The sequence below is a fragment of the Manis javanica genome, chromosome 2 (assembly GCF_040802235.1).
Source record: "Manis javanica isolate MJ-LG chromosome 2, MJ_LKY, whole genome shotgun sequence".
Taxonomy (NCBI): domain Eukaryota; kingdom Metazoa; phylum Chordata; class Mammalia; order Pholidota; family Manidae; genus Manis; species Manis javanica.
The window spans coordinates 153,097,462-153,117,275 of NC_133157.1; positions in this window are offsets into that span (position 1 = coordinate 153,097,462).

The following is a 19,814-nucleotide window of genomic DNA, read 5'->3' on the forward strand; positions in this document are numbered from 1 at the left end:
ATTGGGGAAACTTTCCAGGAACTGGAAAAAGTGGGTATTATAAAGCCCACCCATAGCCCTTTCAATTCTCCAGTGTGGCCAATTAAAAAGCCAGATGGCTCCTGGTGTATGACTGTGGATTACAGAGAATCTAATAAAGTCATACCCGCTATGCATGCTACTGTCCCCTCTATTGCAGGCCTGATGGATACCTTCAGCCATGAAGTAGGAACATAACATTATGTGGTAGATCTTGCTAATTCCTTCTTTTCCATTGACATTGAGCAGGAAAGTCAGGAACAGTTTGCCTTCACATGGGAAGGACAGCAATTCACTTTCACCCTCCTTCCACAGGGATACTTCCACAGTCCCACCCATCACCATCTGTCATGGACTTGTAGCCCAGGACTTGGCTACATGGGAGAAACCACCAATGGTGCAGCTGTACCATTATACTGATGATGTTATGCTCACATCCGATTCTCTTTCAGATCTAGAAGGTGCAGCACCTAAACTGCTGCAGCATTTACAGGAGAAAGGATGGGCTGTGAACAGCACCAAGGTTCAGGGACCTGGTTTGTCTGTTAAAAACTTGGTCAGGTAAGACCAAAGTTATACCAGAAGCAGTTATAGACAAAGTCCAGGCCTTTCCTACCCCTACAACTGTAGCATTGCTACAGGAGTTTCTGGGTCTTCTAGGCTACTGGAGAGTGTTTATACCACACTTGGCACAAATTCTGAAGCCCTTATACCGGTTGGTATGAAAAGGCATCAGGTGGGACTAGGATGGGACATGTGCATCTGCCTTTACTACAGCAAAATGGGCAGACAAGGCTGTGCAGGCCTTGAGTGTGATAGACCCATCAAGGCCCTGTGAGCTGGATGTTCATGTCACTGAAGATGGTTATGGCTGGGGTCTCTGGCAGTGGCTTAAATGAACTCACCAACCTGCTGGATTCTGGTCACAACTCTGGAAAGGGGCAGAGGTATGATACACTTTGATAGAAAAACAACTGGCTGCTCTTTATCATGCCTTGCTGGCTACAGAACCCATCACTGGAATGGCCCCAATTAAGGTGACAACCACCTGTCCCATCTTGGGGTGGGTATGAGACTGGACCCAAAAGCCAAGGAGTGGTGTGGCACAAATGCCCACACTGGCCAAGTGGGGTGCTTACCTACAGCAGTGTACTTCCCTCTGTAGTCGCTCCAGCTCCTTGAGTGAAGAACTCCAACACTTATTGGGGCCAGTGACATATACTAGTGAAAAGCAGGAAAAACTTGCTTTTGAACCATTAGTAGCAGAGAGTCCCTATCAGGAGAGAAGAGCCCTTATACCTGAAGATGCATGGTATACAGATGGCTCCAGCTGTGGGAAGCCCCTAAAATGGAGGGCCATAGCTTTCCATCCTAAGACTGAGACAATATGGATGGAGGATGGTTAAGGGAAGAGCAGCCAGTGGGCAGAGTTGCAGCCATGTGACTTGTCGTGAGACAGGAGCCCTCCCCTATAGTTGTCTACACTGACAGCTGGGCTATCGGTGCTTCACCTTGTGGCTACCAATCTGATACCCTGCCAACTGGCTGGTTGGTCACTGATCCCTTTGGGAGCAAGAATTGTGACAAGATTATGAGCCTGTAGTCAGACTAAAATAATTACAGTATACCATATGATAGGTCATTTGTAGCTGGCATCTCCAGGAAATAATGAAACAGATAAATTGCCCAGATATGTTGGTTGGAAGGAAAGCCTGCCTCTTATATAGCCCAGTGGTTACACCAGTGTTTGTTGCATGCAGGGCAAAAGATAATGTGGGCTGTAGCCCGTAGGTGGGGCTTGCCTTTGACCTTTAGAGAAGTTAGTGGAGCCCGGCAGGAATGTGTCATGTACTCCAAAAGGGACTTACACCGAGTTCCACAGCAACATGGGACAATAGCTAAGGGGCCTATATCCTTTGTTAGGTGGAAGATAGACTATATTGGGCCTCTACCTGCATCAGAAGGATATCAGTATGCCATGACTTGTGTGGACACAGCTACTGGACTTCTGGTTGCTTTTCCTATGCATTGTGCAGAGCAGCAGATGACCAAAAGACGCCTGGAGCTTCTCTTTCCCACCTATGGCTGACCACAGGCAATTGAGTATGATCAGGGCATCTATTTTACTGGAAATACACTGCAAGAATGGGTACAACAGCTGGGAATCAATTCGAAGATTCATGTGCCATCCAATCCTACTGCAGCAGGCATGACAGAGAGAGGCACAGTGGCTTGTTAAAATCCCGACTAAAGTCAGATAACAATAGTCTGTGCAGATGGACAGTCTGCTTATGGACCATGCTATGGCGTTTGAACGAAAGACCCCAAAAGGGAGCCCAGAGCTCTGTAGACATGTTAACACAATGGCTGCCTCCCCTATACAACTGCAAGTACAAACCAAGGAAGAATCACTGAAGCTAAGTTTCGGCCTCCAGAATAACATCTTGCTGCCAGCACCAACTGCAGTGAACCTTGGAGACTCCATTGAGGGGATGTGGCCTTCAACCTTTCGACACATAGACCAATGATGGCTGGCTCTCCTGGCACCTTAGGGACAAGGCCTTGAAGCTGGCCTCTGTATATCCCTGGAATAACAGCAGAGTGACCCCCAAAGAGCACAGTACTATATCCTGAATGACCAGAAAGTAGGAACATCTTACCGGGGAGTTTTGTTTTATCATTGTAGCCAGTGCATGCACCTCCTGTAGCACTATATATAGACCCTTCATTAATCCCCATGGGAGAGGAGTAAAATTATGGTATACTAGATCTGGACAGGACCTCCTTCCTGCTATAGTCCTATCACAGGACCACTCTTTTGCATGCATCCTACATTATGGACAAGATTTGCCTATGTTGGTGTCATTAAAACATGTGTCTTATTGCCCCTAAGGTCTTTGTGGATTGGGGACTTCCTCTGGTTTGAGGATTATTATAAATTTTTTGTTTGAAGTCTTATTGTATCTTAATTTTTGTTATTATTTCTAAGTTGTTGTTAGCCTCTGTTGATCTTGTGGAATCTGATTACAGAACTCTAGCTTTCTTGCACAGGGACCATGTGGAAAATTGACAGCATGTAGATTGTAAGGTGAGAATCCTGGAGGGGTGGAGTGTGGGGAAGTTGGGGGTTCCTATGGCCAGGATCGTTACTGAACTTAGACCACTTGATGATGTAACTGTTGCTAGGCTACTGCTTCCACAACCATAGGCAATAAGCTATTATTGCACTATATAGAGAGTTCAGCCCAGTGTTCTGGGTGGAGGCAGAGATGCTAGTGCTTGATCTACCGCTAGAAGAACAAGCAGTGTAATAAACCCTTTCACCCCAAAGAAACTTTCTATTGTGATTTTCTTTGGTCACAAAGAATCCACAGTGAACTTGCCAGGGACTGAAACCCATTGGCAAGACAGAAACATATCAAAATTTGTTTTAATTGGTTAAAATTATTTGCATTTGTCTGTTATTTTCCAAAATTTCTCTCCAAAGTTTTGTAGGGCCTGTTGTCTGATACTTGAATGGTATGACTAAGACTTGCCCAAGAATTCTTTCAGGAGGAGCAGCCCTTTTAATGCTGAAAGCAGGGAATGGGATGACTGCTAACAGACAGGAGGTTTCTTTCTGGGATGAAACAAATGTTCTAAAATTAGATAGTGCTAGAGTTTGCACAGCTCTGTGAGTATATTAAAAATCACTGGTGTACACCTTAAAAGGGTGACTTTTTGATGTATGAATTACCTCAATGAAACTATTATAAAAAAATGTCCTTCCCCTCCCTTTACAGAATGATGTAAGCAGTCACTTAAGTTATAGGGAGAATAAATAAATTAATAGAGAGTTTAGGAAAGAAAAATTTGAGCTTCTGATTGGAAGGCAGGAGAACTTCTTAAAGGGGCAAGGTTGAAATAACTAGAAAGCCATGACAACTGATACTTGACTTCCATGCCCCACAATAAAGTCAAGATAGATGTGGAGATGTGGTGGCTGATATTTGGGCAAAGAAACCTTTTAGACCAGATTTGCATAGAAAACTCTGGGTCTCTAGAGGGCCCTGCAGGTAAAGTAAATGTGTAGAGAAGTCCTGTGGTGAACTGAGTAGGAGAGTAAGTCTCCCACTAAATGCTGCTCAGCTGCAAATCTTTATCACCACTTGAAGAGTGCAGGCTCATTTTTGCTGCAGGTATTTCAACGGGGAAAAAAAAGCCATCTAGAGTTTCATGTCATATCTTATCTTGAATGTTGGCAACCAGTTAAGAAATGAAATAAAAATCCCAAGTCAAAGAATACTTGGTTGGGAATTCTGGCAAGGTCAAATGGGTGTTCCAAATGCCGGGGCTAAGCACCTGCACTGGGTGAGAAGTGGAGAAGATGATTTGAAGAACAGAGAAGCATTTCCAGAATTCCCATCTAAATATCCAATTGTCCTGTCAGCATTTATTGAGTATACTTGCATTTCTCCCTGATCTGCTAGGCAACTATGCCACATATCATAGTTCCATATATGCAAGGGTCCTTTTCTGGGTATTTCTGTTTCATCAGTTAGTGTGTCTGTCCCTGAGCCACTATGAATTGTACTAATTCCTCCATCCTGCTGCCTGGTGGGTGCATAAAGTCTTTTTTTCAGAAGTGTTCTGGTAATCTTAATGCTTTACTTTCCCTGATGTTTATGTGTGTGTATGTATGTGTATGCCTATGTGTTTTTTTGTGTGTGTATGTGTGTACACACATGTATATATATATATATATATATATATATATATATATATATATATATATATACACACACTCCTATATAGTATTTTTGAAACAATCTCAAATTTATAGAAAATTGCAAGTACAGGACAAAATATGTTTTATTCCTAAATAATTTGAGAGGAACTTAGGAACTTTATGCCTCATCACACGTGAATGCTTCAGCATCTATTTCCTACAATCAATGACATTCTTTGATGCAGTCTCAATATAGCTGTCAGAATCTAGGAGATTAACATGGATACCCAATTGTCATCTAATCCACACCTCTCTAAAGTTTGCTGGTTGTCCCAGTAATGTCTCCTACCGTGAAAGGATTCATTTCAGTGTCATGTTGCATTTTGTTTTCATGACGTTTTAGACCCCTTCAGTCTGGTATAGTTTCTCAGCGCTCCCTTAAATTTTATGACTTTGAGATTTGGAATGATTATAAACCAGTTATATTTTAGAATATCTCTCAGTTTGGTCAGTCAGTCTCATGATTAGATTCAGGTTATTTTTTTGCGAGAACACTGCGGGAATGCTGCTGTACTATTCTCATTGCATTATATTAGGTGATACATGATTTTGATTATTTTTCAGGTGATGTTTTTGTCATTTTGCAGTTGATGTTCACATTGATCAGTTGATTAATATTGTGTATGCAGGTTTCTCCCTGTAAAAGCAATTTTTTTCCTTCTGTAATAAGTACAGTGTTGAGAGGAACTTGGAAACTATGCAAATATCATGTTCCTCCTCAAGATTTTGATTTAATTATTCACTTGTTCCTTTATTTATATCAGTGTACACTCAGATTTCTATATTTTTTAAAGGGTATGTATATTCTGTCACTGTCATTCTTTGCTTTGATACTCAACTTATCCAAGATTTAGCCAATGGAAGCTCATTCTAGATGGATCCTGTGTTCTTTTGACACATCCTTATTTTTTGAGAATTTCTTTGCTTTCTGGCACACAAGATGTTCCAGGCCTCTCTTGTACAGTCTCTGCATCAGTCCTCCAAGAAGCTATGGTTCCTTTCTGGGCAGGGCAGATTTGACAGGACACATTCTGAAAGCTACGTGTCCACTGCTATCGGAGAGCTGCTACTTTCAACTCAGCTCAATGGGCAGCACAAGGTATGCAGACTGAATTCTCATGGGTTCAGAAAACTGCCTCCAGTTTTGGTCCCATACTGAGGAATTCATTCTGGTTTTCTGCCTTTCCATATTTATAGCCCCCCCCTTTTGCAACCCTGAGACACATAGCTTCCATTATCCTTAATATATTCACTTAATTTGATTGGTTTTCCTATGTGCAACCATCTGTCACTGCTGATGCCCTTCCTTCCTGACTACAGATGTCTTCTTTGTCACCACCTGAGCTCCCAGTGTCAGGCTACAGCCATTTTCCCCACAATGACACCTTCCTCTCCTGTTCATGCTCCAGGCACCGCCTGCAAGACCACACTGCAGAGTAGAAGCCCTCCTCAGCCCAAGCTAGCTCCAATACTTGGCTCTGGTTGCACTGTTGTTTCCCATGAGCTTTGACTCTGTCAAGCTGAGCCTCGGGCAAACATTTAGCTTACATCTTCCCCCTCACATTTTATATGACATTGTTAGTACCACAGTTGAATATTTCATTTATTTTTGTTTAATCCCATGCATTCGACATTATTGTTTTATATTAGCAATGTTTGTTGAGATTTACCTGTGCATTTGTCATGCTATTTACTATTACTTCTTAGGTCTCCGACCATCCTTCTAGCATGATCCTTCCTCTTGAAGTAGATTATTTCTTTCTTGTTTAGCTTGAAGCAGATTTATTGGTGACAAATGCCTCAGTTTTGTACAGAACTAAATTCTTTAAAATTTGCCTTTATGATTATCTTACTTTTGTACAATAATTTTGTTAGCCTTACAATAGGTTGACAGCAGTTTTACCTCAAGAGTGTATTTTACTGTTTTACTATAGTTCCCATTGCCATTGTTAAAAAGTCTGAGGTGACTTAACTATTGTAGTTATTTAGATAATCAGTCTTTGCTTTCAGGCTGCTTGAATGATCCTCTCTTAGTCTTTGATGTTCTAGGGTATCAGTGGGGTGCATATAGGTGTGAGTTTCTTTTTATTTAACCTGTTGGGATCTGTGGAATCATGTTTATTGGTTCTGGAAAATTTTCTTTAAATGTATTTTCTTCTCTGTTCTCCCTGGTTTTTTTTCCTTCTAAGACTTCATCTAGGTGTATATCAGTTTTTTCATTCTGTCTCAGATATGCCTTATTGTCTCTCTGTATTTTCCATCACCCTTTTTACCTTACTTGGCCCTCCAGATAAATTTTTCAGGCATGTTTTCCAGATCATTAATTCTCTTTTCAGTTATGTCTGATCTGTTGTCCTACCAAGCATTGAGTTTTTTATTTCAATGATTGCTTTTCATTTCCAGATATTCCATTTCTTTAAATGCCTATTTGTTCTTTCAGGTTTTTCCCTGAGGTACACTGATCTTTGTAATTTCATTATGTATTTCTTTTAGCATTTTTTGTTATTTCTGCTCTTATATTTGTTTCATATTTTTAATCACATTTTTGCTGAGTATATAATTCTAGATTGATAGTTGTTTCTTCTCAATGCATTATAGATATTATTGGCCTGTCTTTGATTTATTATTCCTCTCATTTTAATTTTATATATAGTATATGACAATTTCCACATCTGCTGTCCTTGTGTCTAAATTTGTTGGTTTTTGTTTTTATCTTGACTGATATTTAAAACTTGCCTTCTCATGTGTCAGGCAAATTTTTTTTACAAGGTCACACTTGCTCTTCATTTGTGGTGTTCCAATAGTCCTGACTGTGGCAGCTTTCCTTCAAAGGCTCACTGGAGATGTCTCTATCTGAGAAACACATCAGCCCTCTCAGAACAAGGGTCTTGGACTGTTGCTGTTTCAAAGGTCTTGTGTTATGTAAAAAAATCTTCACATAAAATATTTATTTTGTTTTTAACAAACTTTAGACAATAACTACAGACTATGAAATAAATAAAAGGATGTGATAGTTATCCCACACCTATATTTCTTCCTGTATTTTCACCTCCACCTTCTGATTTTGTCATATTATTTTATGCATTTTCAGTATATACAAATAGTAGCTTCTTCTTAGTTCTTTATTTACATGAGTTTAAAACTCACCATTACTTTCATGCTAAAGCTTCTCTATACATGTTCTGTTTGACTAGATTTACTTGTCAAGTTGTTTCAGAAGGTTTATGGATTTTACTTTTTTAGTTTTGAATATTTGAGAATGCTACTACATTTATTCTTGGTGGAAAATTTGGCTTTAATTGCAGATTTCTTTCAAACCTTTTCTCCATTATTACAAAGACTTCCAGCATTGAATTTCCTTAAAAAAATTCTAGGATTGACCTAATTTTCCTGCCCTGTAGGTGATTATTCTACCAAAACACCTTAACTTTAAATATCATGTCAGAGACCATTGTACTCAATTTCAGTTTCTGGGTTTCTTCTGTGAGTTCTTTCATTAGTTTTGTATTGCTGCTGTAACAGATTGGCACATACTTAGTGACTTAAAGCAATACACATTTATTATATCATACTTCTGAAGGTCAAAGTCCAACCTGGGTTTCCCTGGGCTAAAATTAAAGTGTTGCAGGGAGTGTGTTTTTTGGAGGCTCTTGCAGAGAATCAGTTTCCTTAACTTTTCCAGCTTGTCAAGACCACCCACATCCTTGGCTTGTGGCCCCCTTCCTCCATCTTCAGAGAAGGTGGCATTGCATCTCATTTCTTTCAGAGTCACACCTAGATAAGCCAGGAAATCGCTATCTCAAGGTCCTTGACTTAGTCACATCTGAAAGGACCCTTTTGCCATATTCACAGGTAACTATAGGTTCCATATGTTTAAATTCTTACTAAAATTTCAAATAAAATTTTTACTGGCCTTTTATTCTTACTTTCATAAATCATATATAGAAAGGGACAATTGGATTCAGATGGTAAAGGGTGATGATGATTTTTCATATTATATTAAGGTTAAACATTCTTTTTTATCCCCTTGAGGATTCAAAGATGTATTTTTTTTCTGCTGTTCTATGTATAACTATTATTGGAATAGAATATATGTTTATTTGGTTCTTTCTTCATTTTGCTGTTAGTTTTTCTTCTTTGTGTGCCATTTATCCCAATTCTATCACTGTCTTCCATTTCCATGATGTTCTGTACATTTACTTTAACTTCTTGTTCTCCACTACACCGCAGCCAGAGCATCTAGATTCACTAAGATGCTCTCAAGCCTTTCCCTATAGCATTAGTGAAGTTTTTAACAATTTTTCTTCTTTTTGGTTACCATTTTAGTTTTACTTATTTGTTGACCTTTTAGTTTTGAATGGAGATGTTTTGTTTCTTAATTCTTAATATTTAATTTGTTCTGCTATCTCTTTTTGTATCAGTGTGCTGTTTTATAATCTCATATTTGATTTCTTCATGGAATTAATACTCTCCTTGGCAGGTATTAATTGTAGGTAATTTTCCATTTTCTGCATTTCAGTATTATTTCTGAATGAATAAATAATTTTTGCTAATTTTGTTCTTTTCTTTAATTTGTGTAGGATTTTTACTTTTTGCCATCCTGCTTTTTTTTATCTCACACGTATTTCACAAGAACAATTCATTATAACTTTTTCCAAGATTAGATTGTTTAAATAAAAAAGAGAGTTTTTAACCTATTATTTATACAAAATTTCAAATATTTTTAAGTTAACATGCCAGTGTTTTATAAAATAGGTATTTGAAGATTAAATAATAGATTCAAAGTAAGTAGAGTATATATTTTTATTAGTTTTAACATTCATTTTTTTTCCATCTTCATCTATCTTTCTATGTTTTTTGCACAAAATTCCTTATCAGTATAGTACCTAATAGCCCTGAGCATTAATGACTGTAGAATCCTATCATGTCAGCTGCAATACCTGTTGACCAAAGTGGCAGTTGAAAGCCTGATTATACTACTGCTCTTTGTGTTGATTTTCTTTAGCCTCCTTAGTACACTAAAGTCTTAATATTTATATGTTCTTGAGGTCATTGGTTTTGTCCTCAGCTTTTAAAAATCAATGTAAATGTCTGTGAAATTTTTTTAAAGTTCTAATTATATGAATAAATAACACTGGTATATTTGAGGACATGAGAGATCATTTAAAACAATTACATACACGTTTTGAATGAATATGCATATGTACTGACAGGTTTGTGTATATTTGTGAGTGTGTGTGTGTATATACATATGTATGCATACATAAAAGCAGGAACTCAGATTTTCATTGACAATGCTTGGTACATAAGTATTAAATAAGTATTTATTAAATGATCTCTTGCTCTTATTCATTCATTATGGGCTGCAGGGGAACTAAACAAGCTCTTTTGAGGCTCTGAAATACAAATTTCGAATATGACTAAAAATAACTAAAGTTTTAGAAACTAAGTTTTTCAGTCCATATGTAGAACAATTTGATTGTCACAAGGATCTCTGTGTTACCCTTTTATAGCCACACCTACTTCCCTCCCACCCCCTACCCTTCTTAACCCTGGACAACCATTAATCTGTTATTCATTTCTATAATTCTATTCTTTCAAGAAGTTAAATGGAATCACACTGTATGTAACCTTCTGGGATTGTCTTTTTATACTCAGCATAATTCTCCAGATATTCACTCAGATTGTGTATGTCAATAATTCATTCATTTTTTATTGCTGATTAGTTTTTCATGGTATGGATATACCACAGTTTGCTTAATCATTCAGCCATTGAAAGACATCTGGATTGTTTCCAGTTTTTGACTAATAAGAGTAACGCTTCTCTAAACATTCATGTATAAACTTTTGTGTGAACATAAATTTTAACTTCTCTGCCAGAAATGCTTAGCACTGCAACTGCTATTATATTTTTAATTTAGTTTTTTTTTAAATGCCAAATTATTTTCTAGGATAACTGTACCTTTTTAATTTCCCACATGAAATATATGAGTGTTCCAGCTTCTCTACATCCTTGTCACATTTGGTTTGTCCCTATTTTTTGTTTTATCCTTTCTAATAAATGTGCAGCGATATCTTATTGTGGTTTTAATGTGTATTTCCCTGATAGCTTATGATGCTGAACATCTTTTCATGTGCTTATTTGCTGTATCTGATCTACTTTAGTGAAATGGCTCTTTGTATCTTATTATTGACTAATGTTTGTTTGTATCCCCTGAAAATTTAATGTTGAACACACCTGCAACCCCATGAAATGATATTAGGAGCTAGAGCCTCTGGGAGGTAATTAGGATTAGATGAGGTCATAAAGGTGTAGCCCTTATGGATGGGATTAGTTCCCTTAAAAGGGTCAGGAGAGAGCTAGATTCTCTCTGCTTTCTTCCATGTGAGACAGCAAGAGGATGGCCATGTATGAGCAAGGTTACATACAGTGTGATTCCATTTAACTTCTTGAAAGAATAGAAGTTAGTCTCACCAGACACTGAATCTGTCAGCAACTTAATCTTGGACTTTTCAGCCTTTAAAACTGTGAGAAATAAATGTCTTATTTGTAGACCACAAAGTCTATATGGTACTTTGTTATAGCAGCACAAAATGACTAAAACGTATATTTTGACTTTTTAAATTGAATTACTTGTTTTTTATCTCTTAGAATTTGAGAGTTCTCCCTATATTCTAGATGCTAGCCCTTGGTTGGATATGTACTTTGCAAATAATTTTTCTGTCTAAAGCATGTCTTTTCATCATTTTAGCAGTGTCTTTTCAGAGCAAAACTTAAAAATTTTCATGTTCAATTTTTCCTTTTATGGATTGTGTTTATAGTGCCAAATCTAAGCAGTCTTTGCCTAGCCCTAGATCTGAAGATTTACTCTTAAGATTTTTTTCAGAAAGTTTTATACATACTTTGTTGTAAATTAAAATTTTTGGTCCATTTTGAGTTAGTTTTCTTCTAGATTTTTTTTTTTTTAACTTATCAGTGTCTGGTTACTCTATCACTAGTTGTTGAAAAGACTATCCTTTCTCCATTGAATTGCTTTTGCATCTTGGTCAAATATCAGTTGGGCATACTTGTGTGGGTCTATTTATGGGTCTAATTCTATTTGTATGAATCTAATTCTGTTTAGTTGATCAGTGTGTCTCTCCCACCACCAGTATCACATGATTTTGATTATTGTAGCTATAAAATAGTCTTGAAATCAGGCAGACTGATTATTTATACTTTGTTCTTCTTTTAAAAAATTATTTTAGTTATCCTAGTTCTTTCCATTTTCATATAAACTTTAAAATAATCCTGTCCATGTCTAAAAAAATCTTGCTGGGATTTTATAAAAATTGTATTAATTCTGTATATCAATTTGTGGAAAATTGACATCTTTTCTATGGTCTCCCAATATATGAACACACATCTTTTTATTATTTTAGATTTTCATTGATTTCTCTCATAGCATTTTGTTATTTTCAGCATACAATACTGTACATGTTTAATAAAGTTATACTCAAGTATCTCATTTTTTTGAGCAGTTGCAAATGATAATACATTTTTAGCTTCAGTATTCATGTGTTTATTGCTAATATATAAAAGTGTAATTGATTTCTAAATGTTTATCTTGTATTCTCTGTCTTTGCCAAACTCTTATTCTAGGAGTTGTTTTTTTTTTCTTCTATATGATTCCTTGAGATTTTGTTCCTAGACAGTTATATCACCTGTAGATAGAGATAATTTTATTTATTCCTTTACAATCCATACATCTTACCTTTCTTTTTCTAGACATATGCACTGGCCAGAACTTGTAACTCTGTGTAATGATGGTGAAATGATTATCCTAGCCTTGTTCCTAATTTTAGGAGAGAAACATATAATTTTTCACTGTAAACTATAATGTAGATTTTTACAAATGATCTTTTTCAAGTTGAGGAAACTCTTTATTGCTATTTTTCTGACTTTTTCATGAAAGTGTATTTGTTTTGATAAAGTGCATTTTCTGCATCAACAAGTATGACTTTTAAAATGTGGATTGCATTGGTCAATTTTCAAATATCAAACAGCTATTGCTGCAATAAAACTGTTTGGCAATGGTGCCTAATTCTTCTAATTCTTTTTAAATAAAGCTGAATTCTCTATGCTACTATTTTGTTAATAATATACATATATATTCATGAGGATTATGGGTCTGTAATTTTATTTTTTGTACTGTCTGTGAGGTTTGATAGGGTAATACTAGCTTCATAAAATAAATTGGGAAGTGTTCTATTTTACATTAGAATTAGAATTAGAATTAGTTCTTCTTTAAATGTTTGATGGAATTACTCAGTGAAAACTTCTAAATTTGAAGGTCTCTTTTTGGGGAGTGTTAAAATTCTGAATTCCATTTCCTTAATGGTTAGAGAGCATTTTGAATTAACTAATTATTAATTCATATTGGCTAAACTGTTGTGGTTTTTATTTTATTTATGTAAGTTATCAAGTTATGTCTATAGAACTGTTTGTATTATTTTCTATCCTTGTGATGTTTTCAGAATCTGTAGTGACATTCCTGATATCCAGTTTTGCTCCTGATATTAATTTGTGTCTTTTCTGTTTTTCCTTTGTTAATCTTACCAATGGCTGGCCAATTTTACATCCTTTTCTTTCACTGATTTTCTCTATTTTTTTCTGTTTTAAGTTTCATTGGTTTCTGCTTCTTGTTATCTTTTTTTCCTTACTTTGGGTTTTTCCCACTCTTCATTTCTAGGTTTCTAAGGTAGGAACTTAGATTATTGATTGGAGAGTTTTCCTCTTTTCTGATGTGTGCATTTAGTGCCAGAAATTTTCCTCTCACACTCCTTTAGATGAGTCCCCGAGTTTTTAATATGTCAGATTTTCATTTTCATTAAGTTCAATATATTTTTCCACTTCTCTTGTGACTTCTTTGACTTGTGGGTTATTTATGAGTGTGTTTAGTTTACCAGTATTTGGGATTTTTATGTTATCTTTCTGTTACTGAATACCGGTTTGGTTCCATTGTGGTTTGAGAACATTCTCCGTATGATTTCAATTGTGAAAAACTTGTTGAAGTTGGTTTTAGCATATATTCATGGACCCTTGAATAGAACACATATCCTGTATCTCCAACCATAATGGTGGATTTGTCTACTTTCAATTATATTAGTTTTTGCTTCATGTATTTTGCATACTTCTGTTGCTTGGTGGATTCACATTTAGGATTGCTCTGCTTTCTTGGGGCCTTCCCCTTTTGTCCTTACCTAATGTTCGCTTCTGTGGCAATTTTCTTTGTTCTGAAATTTACTTCATCCATTTCTAATACAGCTACTTTTGCTTTCTTTTGATTAATGTTTTAATAGATATCATTTCCTCCTTTTACTTACAACCTCCCTGTATCATTGTATTTGAAGTCGTTTACGTAGACAGCACACAGTTGAGTCATGTTTTGTGTGTGTGTGTGTGTGTGTGTGTGTGTGTGTGTGTGTGTGAATAATTAGCATGGATCGCTCTGCCATTATTTTTCTTTTAATTGGTGTTTTTAGACTGCTTACATTTCATATAAGTACTCATGTGTTAGGGCGTAAGTCTGGCTCTTTATTTTTGTTTTCTGTTTTTTTCTCCTGTATCCCACTTTTCTTTCTTTTTTCCTGACTTTCTGTGGGTACTAAAATATCTTATAGAATTCCATTTTGATTTATCTACAACTTTTTTTATTGTGTCTCTCTGTGTAGCATTTTTAGTGGCTGTTCTAGGTATCATATTACATACACAAAATTTATCACAGTGTAGTGGTGTAATCTTTATACCAGTTAGAGGGAAATACAAAACTCCTACCTCCTTTTATGGCTCTTTACACAATCATAATATTATTATCTTACATATTTCACCTACATACATTTAGAACCATGTCAGACACTTACGATTTTTACTTTAACCATCAATCATGGTTTTGAAAACTCAGGAGCAAAAGGAAATTATATTGTATTTACTCACATTTTGGCTTACTGTATCTTCCTTCCTGATGCAAGTTTCCTTCTTTATAATACCTCTTTTGTTGAAGAGGTTCTTTTAGGAGGAGTCTGCTGGCAATAAATTATTTTAGTTTACATTTATCTGAGAATTTCTTGATTTCCCCTTCATTTCTTTATGTTCAGTAGATATGGGATTCTGGGTTAAAAGTTATTATATTTTTTCAGCTGTATTGGGGAATAAGTGACAAATAAATTGTATATATTTAAAGTATACAATGTTATTTAATATATGTATACTTCATTGGATGATTACCACAATCAGGCTAATTAACATCCATCACTTCACGTAGTTAACCTTTTTTTCATGTTTGTATGGTGAAAATGCTTAAGGTGTACTTTTTAAGCAAATTTCAAGTACAATGCAGAGTATTATCAATTATAGTCACCATGCTGTACATTAGATCCACAGAGTTTATGCGTTTTATAACTGAAGACAAACCCTTTGATGAACATTTCCCCATCTCCCTGATCCCCCAGATGCCAGTAACCACCATTCTACTCTCTATGTGTAGCTTTTCTCTTTTCCCACATGAAGTGATATTGTACAGTATTTGTCTTTCTCTGACTAATTTCACTTAGCATAATGTCCTCTAGATTCATCCATGTTTTTGCAAATGGCAGAATTTCCTTCTTTCTCATGGCTGAATAATATTCCATATTTATCTTTTATCCCCATCCATCAATGGACAAAGAAGGTTGTTTCCATATCTTGGCTATTTTCAATACTGCAATAAACAGATACATCTTTAAGAGAGTAATTTTTTAAATTAAGAGAGTTAGTTTTATGAGTCATATAAGATAGGGTCTAACTTCATTCTTTTGCATGTGGCTAACCAGTTTCCCCAACCTTATTTATTGAATAGGCTATTTTTGCCTATTGTGCAGTCTTGGCACCCTTGTCAAAGGCTGACTGTGTATGTGTGGCTTTTTATCTGGGCTTGCTCCTTTTGGGTATAATCTTATGAGACTCTGGAATTCCCTTAAGCTTGCTTTTGTCATTGCTCCAGAAGAAGGACGTGCTGCTTTATTACTGCCACTTGAGGGTAGAAACCTAAGTTTCTCACTTGGCCTCCACTGACCCTCAAGGAATGATGGCTTCTTGTTATTGCTAGTAAGGTTCATGTTGCTCACTAAGACCTTCCTGGATAGGAATGTAGAAGTGCCTTGTTTCTGCACCCCCTATGACCTCTACTCACTCCATCCTAATGGAGATAGGAAACAGAAGTCTAGGATACTCAATGGTCTCTCCTGACTTTGAGGGAACAAAGGGTCCTCATTACTACCTGATGGATATGAAAATGCTGGCTCCCTACTCAACTTTTTCTGACACTACCCTGTTGATAACATTGAGGCACCTCACTAGAGCCTGGCATGGGTGTAAGTCCAGGCTCCTCACTCAGGCTTTGATGACATGGGTAGAGTAGAGCCATATTTTTTTCTGTTTTGTTCACCTAGAGTGGACTAGTTAATGTGTAGAAGTGTTTTGTCTTCCTAGGTTGTCCACTTCTTCATCCTTTTGTCAGGAGAAGGCAGAATATTTTAGTACTTTTTTGGTCTATGCCTATTGACGTTTCCAGGGTGCTGTCAAGAAGAAAACTCAGAAAACTTACTACATGTCATTCTTTGGGTCCCAAAGATTCTAGCTAGAGTTTCTTTTACCCTTCTTGTATGTAGCAGTAGGGAGAAGGAAAAGTATGCTACTCTATCTTCCTGCAAGTGGAATTCTCTGCATAGGGTTTTATTTTGCTTTGTTTTGTTTTACTTTTTAAAAACACATTCACTTTTCCTTATATTTATCTTGTTAAAGGTAAGTCCCTAAAAAAACACAGCAACTCTATAGATTTCTTAAAAATAACAATGCATCAAACTTGCTTCAACACATATATAATGATAGATTACTGAGTGTGTGCAGGTGTTCTTTAATAAGGCAAAGCATACATGTGTGCGCACACACATGCATACATGCAATCCTATAGAGTAACTATGAGAAAAAAATTTTTCTTTCTTAGTAGATTCCAGTATTTGATAGTGATGTATGTTTTCTTTGTTAATTGGTTTTCCTACAAAAATGCTACATAAAAACTCCTTCCCAAAACTCAGTGACTTTAAACTTATTCTCATGTTCATGGATCTGCAGGCTGGCTGGACTCCTGATTCAGGGTCCTAGACTGTTCCTTGGATTCCTTTCAGAGATGTGTCCCTCACCCTCCTTGAACCAATAGCTCCGAGGGCATGTGAACTCCTTCATTCTGAAGTTCAGGCTGAGAGGACAACCACAATCTTGGGCACATTCTTTTCATGGAAAATCATTGGGTCACCAACTCCTTAAGAACTTCATGTCCTCTGCTTGCATCTTGTTTACTGACATTCCATTCACTAAGTCCAATACAAATGAGGTAGGGACGTGTACCCTGCACACAGTGGGAAGCAAGAGGAGTCACTATTTACAGAACATAAATACAAATTGTTAACAATCTTTTTTAATAATCTTGTTCCAGTGAGGAAGGGGAGGAAGTCAACTCATATGCTATCTGGCACTTTACAAATATCAAGATTCTTTTCCCTTTTTAGCTAGTTATTCAGAATGCTGAACCCAATGTCCTCATGCTAGCTCCTAAAGTAAACATTTATTAGCCATTCCCTGCCCTTCTCCTCATGTATAACCTTAAAGTGGCTTCTCCAAATTTGAACTCCTCCAGTTTCTGTAATTCCTTCAGTTTAAAAAGCTATTTTCTCTATCTTTCTTTGCATCCAACTAAAAGAAAATTAACATCCTGTTATTCATTAGTGCATATAAATGTGTGTTTATGTGTGTGTATTTTTAAGTATTATGTCTATGGCAGTGCCTTCTCTCCAAACCTTTCCTTTCTGTAACTACTAAGAAAATACAGTGATTAGGATTTCATAGCTGTTTACTGAAGAATCTTGCCACAGCCACACATCAAATTAAGTATGTATAAATCTGTCTTAATATTCTGTCATATCACATTTATCCATATGTTTGGGTTAGAAGATTTGGAACATGAGGAAATATACATTGTTTTTAGTGTGTGTGTGTGTGTGTGTGTGTGTGTGTGTGTGTGTGTGTGTGTGTGTGTGTGTGTGTCTGTGTATTATAGGGATTTTTGATATGGTCGTAAAAAGAGTTCCTCTAGAATCATTACCCACAAATTTAATTATTGTTTTTCTTGACTTCTGGCACATCTCCATATACTTCAATTCTAAGTTCTCTGAAACTGTTTCCCTGATTTGAGATGCTATAAAAACTTACAGTATCAAACAGTTGTGAGAAATCAGAAAAAAGTCTTTAATTTTGCCTCTAATATTTCCCAGATGTTTTATCTTGGGCAAGTCAGGAGCCTTTCCCAGGCTGTTTTCCCATGTGCGCAGTGGAACTAATGATACTCACTTTACTGGATTATTGTGAAGGGTGCATGAGATGATGCATTTTAAATTCCTCTGTGAATCTCCAGTGCTGTTCAATTATAAATGTTTTAACTACATGAATTGAGTCGAAGGGGAACTGCTCATTTTCTCTATTTGTGCTACATTCTACATCAAAACATTTGGAAACAAAGGAGGGAGAATCTCCTTTATTTAGACAGCTGGAGTGACTTCCTTTTTCATAGTTCTGTGGCTTGGAGGAATTGATGGAGTTGGAGTTCCCTCCCATGTATTACATCAAAGGTTTGATTAAGGGGAGTTCACCCAGTGGTAGATGTGTTTGTCTGGCTGTGATCTCTGGTTTCATCTTGTGTGTGTGCTGGAAAATCAAGTTAGGCTTGAGGTACTCTTCTTCTTGGGGTACATACTCCACATCATATTAAATATATTAAAATATACCCCACTAAAAAAAAGCATTATTTACTGTAAAGATGGAAAGGGTTTTATAATCTTTTAAAAGTATTTGCTTTAAGAAATTCATTTAAAATTTATTGGATATAATTGATCAGCCATCATCCTACCCCCTCAGGAATTCTTGAGAAGTGACAAAAATCAAATGTAAATTATCAAAAATGTTACTATAGTATTATGGATTCTAAATTTAACAAAGAATGAAGTTGATGTGATGGTATGTTTTCTTGACATTTAATCAAATTATATTAATATTTATTTCAAATAAATAAGAATATTTAGATTAACATAAGACTGACAATTACACTAAAATTATGAATAATATTAATAGTTAATATTAGATTAATAACTGATTATATATGAGTCCAAAAAATCTTTTCACATGTTGGAGCCTGTATATTTTTGGGAGGATCTCAACCATTTTCCTAGACGTTTTATAAGACCATAATCTGGAGGCATGCAATCTGGATAAAAGGGATACAAGGCCTTGTTCTTTCATTAAATATATGTCTTTGGGAAATTGCCCTAACATTTCTGGACCTGCCAGCCCTTACTGCAGTGTTGAAGTAGATTAATACCTCAAGCTCTTCCAATATCAGAATTCATATATTTTCACACTACCTTCCAACTTCTGTATATGGTAGACAGAAAAATGGCCCCCCCAAAGATGTCCATGTCCTAATCACTGGGTCTATGCAGAAGAGGCATTTGGCCCAGAAGAAGGGATGTTAGTTGATTAAAACCCTGTGATCAGCAGGCTCAAAAGAAACAGAGGTCTAAGGAGCAGTGGGCAAAGAAGGAATAAACTGAGAGGACATTTTAAAAATTTGAGCTCTGAAGGGCTAATAGTCTAAGTGATGCTTAGGTCACAGGTGTGGCCAATGTAGAGGGCAAGTTATATGGAAGAGTAATGGAGTTTATCAGAGTTCTAATGTGTCCAGCTGCCATGAGGCAGAATCAGTGGACAACAGCCCATACGTTGAAAGATAAATTTGATTTTAGTCAATTTGTGATGGCCTCTTTCTCATACCTCTCAGTCAGTTGCATGAAATCATTTGAGTAACTCTAAGTGCCCAAAGTGTGTTGTAATTTTGTCTCAAGGTATTTTCTTTTTCATTTCTCAACATTGCCTATCTTTATATAACATGGAGGTCATACA